An 11,401-nucleotide genomic window follows, 5' to 3' on the forward strand; every position below is an offset into this window, starting at 1 on the left:
AAGCTTGTAAGGATGATGTCAAAAAGTTAAAAAGGCAAGCCATGGATGAGGATGAGGAGGCCGTTCTCCCATTTTAGGTGATGCAATGTCTTGCACAGGTCCTGAATAGTTTGTTCCATGAAGTAGCTACTGCTTTGCCTACACGGATGACATCTATAGCTGCTGAAATAGACAATGAGCTAATTTGCAAAACACAGATCTAGCTGCAGTGGAGGTTGGACTGGTATACGATAAGGATGGCTGAACTTCATTTCTTCTTTCTGAGAGTAGGGTTATAGCAACAGCCATAAGCTAGGGATGTCAGAGAATTTCTCCATGAATCTCTGGGAGGCCGAACGCCAACACATTCGGCCCCCCGAAACTGGTGGAGAAACGATCCGCCCCCTGCCCCCCCCCCCCCCGGGATGGGACTTACCTCATGCGAATGTCCCTCGCGGCAGCGGCTCCCGGCAGCGGTGCAGCGGCGGTGCGGCGGTGGCTGGTCTTCCGACCGGGTGCCGCCGCCGCCATTTCCAAGTAAAAAGAAAACAACAACAACAAACGTGATAGGCTACGTAAAGATTTACGTAGCCTATCACGGCTAGATTTTCAAAAAACACCGTGATAGGCTATGTAAATGTTTACGTAGCCTATCACGGCTGACTTTGAAAAAAAAAAAAGCATGTACGCAAATGGCGGCGCCCATGGGCGCCGCCATTTGCATTCCTTATTTTGGCACGGGTAGTCTACGTAAATATTTACGTAGACTACGGCGAAAATAAGGGCAATGCAAATAAAGTTGCCCTTATTTTCGCCGTAGTCTACATAAATATTTACGTAGACTACCCATGCCAAAATAAGGAATGCAAATGGCAGTGCCCATGGGTGCCGCCATTTGTGTACGCGGTTTGTTTTTTTTTCAAAGTCAGCCGTGATAGGCTATGTAAACATTTATGTAGCCTATCACTGCTGACTGCAGGCCAGGGATGCAAACAGCGGTGGCTACAGCCACCGCCATTTGCGTCCCGGCAGGAGAAGAATTTTCGTGGCTGGAGAGGCGGGGCACTCCCCCCCCGGCCAGAATTTTGGCGGGGAGGGATGGGGCGCCTCCCCCCAAGCCAGAATTTCAGCAGGGAGGTACGAGGCACCTCCCCCGCCCAGAATTTCAGGGGGGGACGGAGCGCCTCCCCCCCACCATGAAGCAAGCTTCGGGATCAGGTAAGTGACTTTCATCCATCCCTACCGTAAGCTGGTTCCCCAAAGTCTCTTGTATGCTGATTGTCATATCTTTGAAGGAATGTATGACCACCAGCTTCTGACACCTACTGATTTCTGTTTCTTAGGTGCTTCTTGCTGTTCAGCTCAGGCCTCAGAAGAATGATATAACATTTGGGGGAAAAGATACAGCCCAATAAACCAGCGTTGGAGGACAAGATGGAGAAGATCTCCACAACCACCATGTATTTTCCCTTGGTGCTCAGGTAAGTTGGAACAAAGGAGACCCACACACTGCAAAATACCAACATGCTGAAAGTGATGAACTTGGCTTCGTTAAAGGTGTCGGGCAACTTCCTAGCAAAGAAAGCGACAACAAAGCTGGCTAGAGCCAAAAATCCCATGTACCCCAGAACACAGTAAAACAGGGGGACAGAGCCGTCACTGCATTCTACCACAATTTCTTCAGCCAAAGATTGCATGTCCAAATCAGGGAATGGTGGAGCAGTACAGAGCCAAACAGTACAAATAGCTGCTTGAACAAGGGAGCAGGAGAGAACAATAAAACCTGCCAGTCTTTTCCCCATCCAAGTCCTTATCCTGGATCCTGGCTTTGTGGCCAAGAATGCCAGAACTACCATAATGGTCTTTGCCAACACAGAAGAAATAGCCACTGAAAAGATGATGCCAAATGTCATCTGCTGTAGAAGGCAGGTGGCTGTCTGAGGGCGACCAATGAATAGCAAGGAGCAGAGGAAGCCAAGCAGGAGGGAGATGAGCAGAGTGTAGGTGAGACCACAATTGTTAGCTTTGACGATGGGAGTGTTTTGGTACTTAATGAATATCCCTAGCACCAATGCTGTGACGATGGAAAATGTAAAAGCCATAAAAACTAAACCGATGCTCAAGCTTTCATCGTAAGGCAGGAAATTTAAAAGCTTGGGAAGGCATCCATCTTGGTTGCTGTTTGGATACTGATCTTCTAGGCACTCAATACAGTTGTCCACATCTTTAAACCGGAGAAATAATGACATCTCAGTCTCTCAACAAGTATACTTTTATACAAGGTTTCCTGCCTTTCCCACTCAGGAATCCTGGAAAAGCAAGGTTCTCAATCCCACAAAAAGAGCCTTAGAGAAGAACATCTCTAGGCCACATGTGTGGCCTAGGCCAATGTTAAGCTGAATTGATAGAGAGTGGGAGCAGGATAACATATAGGATCCCGCTGTCCACCCCTCCATGAATTAACAATGCATTAAATTCTGCCAGTTGGTTTGACTCGATACAGATTGAATCGGGCCTGCTCACAGGCAAAAGAGCTGGTGCCCGGGGGCGGGGGGTGATCTGTTGAAAGCTCGGTGAACGTAACCCCTCAGATGGATTCTACCAATATCCCTAGTGTGACTGCAGTAAGGTGGCTTGAGGAATTAAATATTTGTAAATTCCAGTGCAAACTAAGCTCATATGCACTTTCTTCACTAGGGCATATTATCTCCATTATGTACTATGTACTCCATTATCTCCTATGTTTGCATTTCTTAAATGTTTTCATGCAGTTCTGAGCTTTAAAAAAAATAAAGCAAGTTTAGAACTCTGTTTTCATGCAGAGATAGATGATGATGAGAGAGAGAGAGAGAGAGAGAGAGAGAGAATGATGACAGACAGATGGATGGAAGGATGGATGGATGGATCATAGGCAGATAAATAGATGATAGAAGAAAGAAAGAAAGAAAGAAAGAAAGAAAGAAAGAAAGAAAGATAGATTATCATGTAGAGAGAGATTATTATATACCAGTAAATTAGCATATATAGATATATTATCAGAGAAAGAGAGAGATCAGATTAAGGAAGGAACGGAAAAGCAAAAGTGCATGGATCAGAAATACACTAATTTATTCATTGCTAAAAGGCACCAATGGGTGATTCCTTCTCAATGCAAACAGACAGGGGGCATTTTCATCAGGACCAGAGCAGGGAGGGCAAGGTTAAATCCCCCCTCCCTTCCACTGCAATCCCAGAACTTCTCAGGAGGGGTCCACGTAACTGCCATTCTTTCTGTTTGTTTATTTAAATCCACATTCATTGCCGAGGTTCAAAACTTCAGTGATTCCAGGTAGCACGTCCAATATAATTTCATAAATGGTAATTAGGAAAAGGAGACTATGTTTTCCCAAAAAAATATTGCTTCAGTTCATAAAGTTTGCTAGGCATTAGTAATGGCAGTTTGGGATTTATAGATATAAAATTATCTGTAGGGAGGAGAGTGTGGGACAGTTTCCTTTATTCTAGGGTAGAAGATTTAAGGAGGAATCCTATGGCCACTAGACATTGTTTAGAGGGCCAAAGGATTTGCTCTTTTCCAGGAACCAACCTCAGAGCCTGTGCTCCGAGGTTGGTTCCCGGAAATCTGACCTCACCCCTTGTCCACACTGCCCCAGAGGCAGCGTCGAGAAGCCCCATCCTCTGCACTCGGAAGACGAGTGCGGAGCAACTGAAAAAGGGCTGGGCTGGGGGGCGTTCCAGGGCAGGGAGAGCGGAGCTGTGTGTACAACACATCCTATGTGTCGTACAGCAGCTTCCTCTCCCGGTCAGCCCCCCCACTGCTAGACAGCCCAAAAAAGGCTGTCTACTGAAAAAGAGCAAGGCAGGAGAGGCGAGGAGGAACGATCCCCCTGTGCCTGTCCTGCCTTTCTTTAGATAGGCGGTTGCCTCCAAGGTTGGAGGCAGCCTCCTATCTACTTAGGATTCTGCCCTTCATTAGGGAAACTTGGCCCTGTTCAGATAATGAATAGCTTCATACCAAATCTGTCAAATAAACTGTCTAGGACTGAGGCTGGAAAACATATCCACAGAGGTTTGTACCAGGAACCAACAGTCAGAGCCAACCTGGTTAAACATGCTGTGCCATGTGATGATTTCCTCATTAATAGTGAACTCTTCAGCATGGAAGGCCCATGGGTCCATCCTTCCAACTTTCACCCTTGAGAAAGATTTATTTGGGAAAGTAACCCAGTTTATTATGTCAAATCCACTTTCCAATTCACCTTTCTCATCCAAAGACACTTGGTCACCAACGCTGTTGTTAAACGAAATTCTCCTTAAGAAAGGATGAAGCTACAATCAAAGGTTTATTAATTATTTCATATGATAAGGAAATATCCACCCACCATGATCAGCAAGGCAGCTTAACTGCAATATATAAGCAGTGGGGTTACTAGGTTTGAGGGGGCCTTGGGTAAGTTGCTTTCCTGAGGCCTACCACGACAGCCACCACCCTGACAGCCCTTTTTTGTTTACCTTGGGGGAGTGGCATGGAGCAGCTCCCTTCCCCTGCCACCCTGCTCAACCTCCTCATTTTGGACCAGAAAGGCAGTGACAGCAGTGATGTCTCCTCCTCCTTGCTAACTCACTGATAAAAAGAAGTGCTGTGGCAGATGACAGGACAGGGCTACAACCCCATGGTAAGCAGTTTTATAGAATCATAGAATCATATAATAGTAGGGTTGGAAGGGGTCTACAAGGCCATCAAGCCCAACCCCCTGCTCAGTGCAGGAATCCAAGTCACAGCATCCCTGACAGATGGCTGTCTAGCCTCGTCTTGAATGCCTCCAGTGTGGGAGAGCCCACCACCTCCCTAGGTAATTGGTTCTACCACCTCCCTAGGTAATTGGTTCCATCCATTTAAATGAATGGTCTTTCTTTCTTTCTTTCTTTCTTTCTTAACTTTGAGTAGCAGTGAGCTGAACCATCCAGATGCTGCTTTTTTAGGGGTGTGGCAAATGTGGGCAGAGGAGTGGCAAAGAGATGGCCATGTCAGGAGCCCTCTTGTCAAAGGGTTGTTTGGGGGCCCTTCCAGACCACAGGGCCCAGTACCTGCACCCCATGGTCAGGCCCTGGTGGCACCACTGTATATAAGCAATTGATAAAACATAATTAAACATCAGTAAGAAAGAAAGAAAGAAAGAAAGAAAGAAAGAAAGAAAGAAAGAAAGAAGCACATAATCAAAGACATCAATTCCAAAGCAGCAATAAAACATATATCAAGGGCAATAACTGATGAGCACTTACTCAAATACCCTCTAAAATGGAAGCATTCTGATTTGTCTTCTGAACCTCAGCTATGAAGGAGCCAACTAAGCCTTCTCTTGAGAAGGAGTTCCATGGTCTAGGCATCACCACTGAGAAGGCTGTGTTTTGTAAATCCACCACTACATCTCAGATAGTGGGAAGAGATGGATCAGAGGCCCCACCAACAAAAACAATGAATGTGTAGTTTAATGTGGAGAGGGTCATCTTTGAGATATTCTGAGCCCAAAGTCTTCAGAAATTTAAATGTCAATCTCAGTTCTTAGGCAGCTCTACAAGCCCCATGTAACTGTACAAGCTCCTAGTTGAAGGGAGTCTGCTTCTGTCTCTAGTATTCTGGAATAAATTAATTATGGGACCTTCTGAAAACACATGCTCCCACAACTGTGCTTGAGTCATTTTTAGGGGTGGACGAAAGTCACTTACCTTTTCTCGCAGCTTGTTCGCGGTGGGGGGAAGCGCTTCGCTGCTCCCCCCGCAAAGTTCAGGCCGGGGGGGAGGCTTCCCGCCTCGCCCGGCCGAAATTCAGGCCGGGGGGGAGGCTTCCCGCCTCGCCCGGCTGAAATTCAGGCCGGGGAGGAGGCTTCCCGCCTCGCCCGGCCGCGAACACGAAAGTTAAAAAAAAAAAAAAAATGTCCCCTGATAGGCTACGTGACGATTCACGTAGCCTATCATGGCTAGATCTGGAAAGCCAGCTGTGATAGGCTACGTCAATCGTCACGTAGCCTATCACGGGTGACTTTAAAAAAAAAAAGCGCGTACGCGAATGGCGGCCCCCATAGGGAGCTGCCATTCGCATTCCTGATTTAGTTGCTGTAGTCTACGTAAATGTTTACGTAGACTACGGCGAAAATAAGGGCAACGCAAATAGCGTTGCCCTTATTTTCGCCGTAGTCTATGTAAACATTTACGTAGACTACAGCGACCAAATAAGGAACGGGAATGGCGGCTCCCTATGGGGGCCGCCATTATCCGTACACACTTTTTTTTTTTTTTTAAGTCACCCGTGATAGGCTACGTGACGATTCACGTAGCCTATCACGGCTTACTTTGCAAATCTAGCTGTGATAGGCTACGTGAATCGTCACGTAGCCTATCAGGGGACGTTTTTCTTTTTTTTTCTTTGATTGCAATGGCGGGGGCGGCAGCCGGTCAAAAGACCGGCTGCCGCTCCCGCCCCGCTCGAACACCGGACGAACCGCCAGCCAGACCAGCCGCCGGGAGGGACATTCAGGGAAGGTAAGTCCTGTCCCGGGGGGGGTGCGGGGGGTGGGGGGGGTGCAGAGGATTTCTCCCCGAAACTTGTTCAGGGGGCCGAACACGTTGGCGCTCGGCCCCCCGAAGTTTCGGGGAGAAATTCTCCGCCATCCCTAGTCATTTTGTCATTTGCTGGTTTAAATGGGTTCTCAGGTTTAGAATAACCATGCAAGTAGAACTCTAAGCTGTAGCTATGGAAAACAAGGCTAGGGACGGAGATTTCTATTTCTATTTTTGCAGAAGGAGGGAGGTCAGAGTGAAGGACTGCAGGTTCCAAAGGCTGACTTCTGACTTACATGCTATGGTTTGCCAGGATCAAGCAGCACAATAGATCTTGACATGTAAAACATTCTGTCTGAGCCACACAGTTTGAACATAATGGCATTATGCATTTTTCTTCTAATGACAACAGAGCTGCTTTGGTTGTGAGGGCCTGTAGTACCTGCCATGGCTGTGGATGTGGAAGTGCTGTCACCCGTCTGAGCTTGACATTCCATGAGCGCATGGCGCCTAAAGCATGTGCCACGACATGGACAGCATTGTATACACTGTAGCTCTGAGAAGTCATGCTCATTTCAAAGAAGGGCCCAGAAAGGCTCTGCAGTGTTTCCTTCCCCGTACAAGTTTCATGGCCCTCTCCAGCCGCATCGGCATTTGAAAATAGACAGTCGAAAGCCTGCTCCCAAAAGTTCTTGATAAAACTGTCTCCATTTGCTGAGTAAGGATCTAAAGTCAGAAGGAAATTTTGGAATCCTGGCACCTCCTTGGAGCGAACTGCAAAAGACAAAGTTCCCTGGAAGACATGTATATCCCAGTTCCTGTGAAACTGTTGTGCTGGGAAATCCCACTGGGCTGTCATGATCCACACTCTACCCAGAGTCTCTACCATATTTTCTGTTTCTATTAGCAATTTCAAACCCAATACAGAATGAGTTTCCGCATACACAACAAGGGCTTTGGCTTTGTTGTTGCTGAAAAGATGGAGCTTATTCTCTGTCATTAAGTATACACTATGTAACACAGAAAAGTCTGCCAGGGGAGGGATTCTGTCAGTGAAAGCTGGGCAGATTCTACTTCGGGAGAACATCAGCATCAAGGTCTGCACAAAATTCTCTCCTTTAATATCATCCAATGTGATGATCCCAACCCATGTCCACTGGAAATGCAGGAGTAGTTGGACAATCCCCATGTATTGATATTCTTCATTGGGGACCGCACGGTAGATGAAAGGGAACAAGACCTTTGCACTCTGCTTAGGACCAAATAAGTAATAAGAGACCTAAGAAAAAGCAAATGAACTGCTGAAACCAAAGCAGAGATTATGTGTGCTTTCAGAGATGATGTAGTGTGGAAATGTTGTATTTGTCCTCTCTTTTCATTCTTTTTGTGCATCTGTTCTCGGATTTGGAATGGCTGTGACCACATTACTTGGTGCCATTCATGAGATGACAAGGGATGATGAGTAGTCACACCAGACACTCCAGCTTGTGATTTAGGGGCTTGGGGAACTTCAGTCTGAATATTCCTGTCTCCCACTCCCTCCATTTGTGCTTCTTGGTTGTGACTTGACAGGGTACATCACACCTACCCCCCCCCCAACACCACTTTTTTTCCCCTCAAGCATTTTTTCTTCATCTTCTATCTGCAAAAAGCCACATGCCTCACAGGCATAACCTACCTGTGGAATTTTATAGATGCCTAATATCGTGGCCATGTAGAAGGAGGTTTCAGAGTCAAGTGCTCCAATGGCAGCTGTCAGATGTTTTTGTGTGTCACATTTGTAGTTGGGGACAATCCTTTGCAGGCTAAAAGGAAGATTCAGGGTGGTCTGGTAAGTCATCTTTTCATTGAAGTAGCTGTCAAAGATGTGGAATCCCAATGTAAGATTGGGTAAGATCCTGGGATTCTCATTCACCTCCTTCATTGCAAATACCAAGGCCAGGACATGCTGGTAGTGTTTTGTCACTACACTGCAATGAGAGTAAAGGCCAAATCACATAAACATTCTAGACCTCATGAACTACTTGCTACATCCACTCTGTTCTTATGGTGGCATCTGCTTTTTGGCCTGGCACTCTATATGTCATTATAGCTTTACATATCATTAAAAAATGTATCCATAGCTTAAAAACCTAGCGGAACTGAGAGAAAAACAGATTTCATTATTACTGACTTAAGAACTTTTAATTATAAAACAGAGAAATAAAGCTTACTACTGTTCATCATTATTATGGATTTTTCTTATTTCTGAAGCTCTGTTCATAGAAGTAAAAAGTGTGTTATGGACAATGTTTATGAGGGCTTTTCCAGGAAGGGAGAACTGTCTGTCCAAGCAAACTTCAATCAATTCTTCCTTCAGTTTCAAAAATGTGTATCTGAATGGGGGTTGGGGGAGAACTTTAGAGGAAAAGAAAAATAACAGAAAGTGTGATACTTGGTAAAAAGAAAACAAGGCCTAGTAATGTGAAGTTATCATGCAGAAATATATGGAAGGTATTGTTATAATTAAAATAATGTAACCCAGCATTATATTATGGGGGGGGATTCTTGATCGTTCCCCTTTTGACACAATACACACCTAAACATTCAATAATCTGACAAGATGAGACAGTGGGGGGGGGGGTGAGAGAGAGAAAGAGAGAAAGAGAGAAAGAGAGAGAGAAAGTATCCCAAATGCTCTCCTACAAGCTACATTTACAAACGTCCTGATATTTGAAATATGAGATCAGTACATAAAAAACACACACAATGTCAACATTTTTATAGGAAATATATTTAGGGTAATAAATAGGGATGTACGAAAGTCATTTACCATTTCACGGAATCTTTCGCGGTGGGGGGGAGGCGCTCCATCCCTCCCCCCAGAATCCTCAACGGGGGGAGGGCGCTCCACTCCTCCCCCCAGGAATCCTCGACAGCCGGCTCTGCTCCGTGTGGATTCCGCCGAGCCGCCAGCCGGCTCCGCCCGCAGCTGGACATCCGGCCTTTAGGCAGCAGGAACGCAAATGGCGGCAGCCGTAGCCGCCGCCATTTGCGTCCCTGTATTTCACCATGATAGGCTACATAAATATTTACTTAGCCTATCACGGCAAGCAAAAAAAAAACTCGTATGCAAATGGCGGCGTCCGGCCACGATTTGCGTTCCCTTTTTTTCACAGTTTTACCTTACGTAAATATTTATGTAAGCTATTATGGTGAGAAAAAAAGGGAATGCAAATAGCGTAGTGGCCGCTATTTGTGTTCCTTTATTTTTCCCCGTTCTAGCCTACGTAGACTACTACGGCAAAAAAAAAGGAACGCAAATAGCGCCCACTACGCTATTTGCGTTCCCCTTTTTTTCGCTGTAATAGCTTACGTAAATATTTACGTAAGCTAAAACTGTGGAAAAAAGGGAATGCAAATGGCGGCCACCGTAGCCACCACCATTTGCGTACGCGGTGTGTGTGTTTTTTGCTTGCCATGATAGGCTACGTAAATACTTATGTAGCCTATTACGGCCTCCGCAGGGACACAAAAGGCATCCCTGCATTAGCCATGATAGGCTAAGAAAGTACTTACGTAGCCTATCACAGCTATGATGAAGAAGCAAATGGTGGCTGCAGGGCGGCCGCCATTCGCTCGTTGGCACGGACAGCAGCAGGTAAGTGCTCCATTTCACGCACCTTTCGGGGGTTGGGGGCTCTGTCCCGTGCACCTTTGATGGGTTGGGGGGCAGGGGTTTCATTCCGCCATGGATTTCGGGGGGGCGAATGCACTGGCATTTGGCCTCACCCAGATCCGTGGCAGAATTCTCTGACATCCCTAGTAATAAAGAGTATGGTGAAAGAAGGACTAACAGAAGATAGTGGAAATGGAGAGAACATAGAACATTGTTTGATTTAGTAAAGCCACATAGATTGTCTCAAAGTATATACAAAGGAGAAACATGAGTTGCTGAGAAGAAAACAAAAAGGGTTGGATCCAGATTTACACTGCATCCACTGTGATTATGGAAGTGGATGTCCTCACCCTCCTTGTTCCCACGGCAGCCCTTCCAGCCCCCTGAAAATGCTACACAGAGAGTCAAAAGGCCCTGTTGAATGGAGCGCCCTGTGATGTGTGCAGGGGGGGGGAATGCCCCAAAATAAGGCAGAGCGAGCTTCTGCAAGGGGACCTGTTCCTCTCTTAAAAGGTCCCTTCCTATCAAGGATGGCAGATACTGCATCCAACTCACTATTCAGTACAAAAGATACCCCCCCCCGCCGCCGCCGCCACCCCAAGGAGAAGGAGAATACCTGAAGGTGAAGTTGACTGATAGTTTGAAACCCATAAAGAAACCGGAGGGGGGAGGGAGGGAGGGAGGGAGAGAGAGATTGAGAGAGAGAGAGAGAGTTAGTGTTTTGCTAAGCCATTACAAACATGAAGACATTCATATTTGGGCCAAACATTTGGCTCTCAGTTTCCTGGCTGGCAATGAAAATAAAGAAACACACATTGTAACTTAATTGTCCTTGTCTAATAACAAAACAAACAAACAAAAAACATTATGTTGTGTTACAGAGGGGACATTGGGTAATATAATGGACTATGTCATCTAGAGCTGTTTTACAGAGCACACAGAAATGCTGTGCCAAAAGCAATTCCTTATAGTGACCTCCAGAAAGGCAGAATGCAAAAACCTTAGTTCTGTGAAGGCAATTCTGCCCAGACCTCAGGTAATTACATCCAAATAATTAGATTTCTGATGGTCACTTTTAATTCATGGATACAGCCTAGAAAATCTCAGTGAATTGATAGTTAGCATAAAAGTCAAAGAAGCTTACTTATACACAATGAGTCTTAACTATAGTTTAGAAATTGACCTGATCAAAATCAGCTCACTCTC

The 11,401-nt window shown here is 45.8% G+C and overlaps 1 pseudogene; it reads right to left on the reverse strand.

The window, feature by feature from the left end:
• Window positions 1–1,301: 1,301 nt before the first annotated feature.
• LOC146341643 (vomeronasal type-2 receptor 26-like) lies at window positions 1,302–10,261 on the reverse strand (annotated as a pseudogene).
• Between the last annotated feature and the right edge of the window lie 1,140 nt (window positions 10,262–11,401).

This window comes from Heloderma suspectum, chromosome 6 (genome assembly GCF_057233095.1).
Source record: "Heloderma suspectum isolate Gila_16-S chromosome 6, 16-S_ref, whole genome shotgun sequence".
Taxonomy (NCBI): Eukaryota; Metazoa; Chordata; class Lepidosauria; order Squamata; family Helodermatidae; genus Heloderma; species Heloderma suspectum.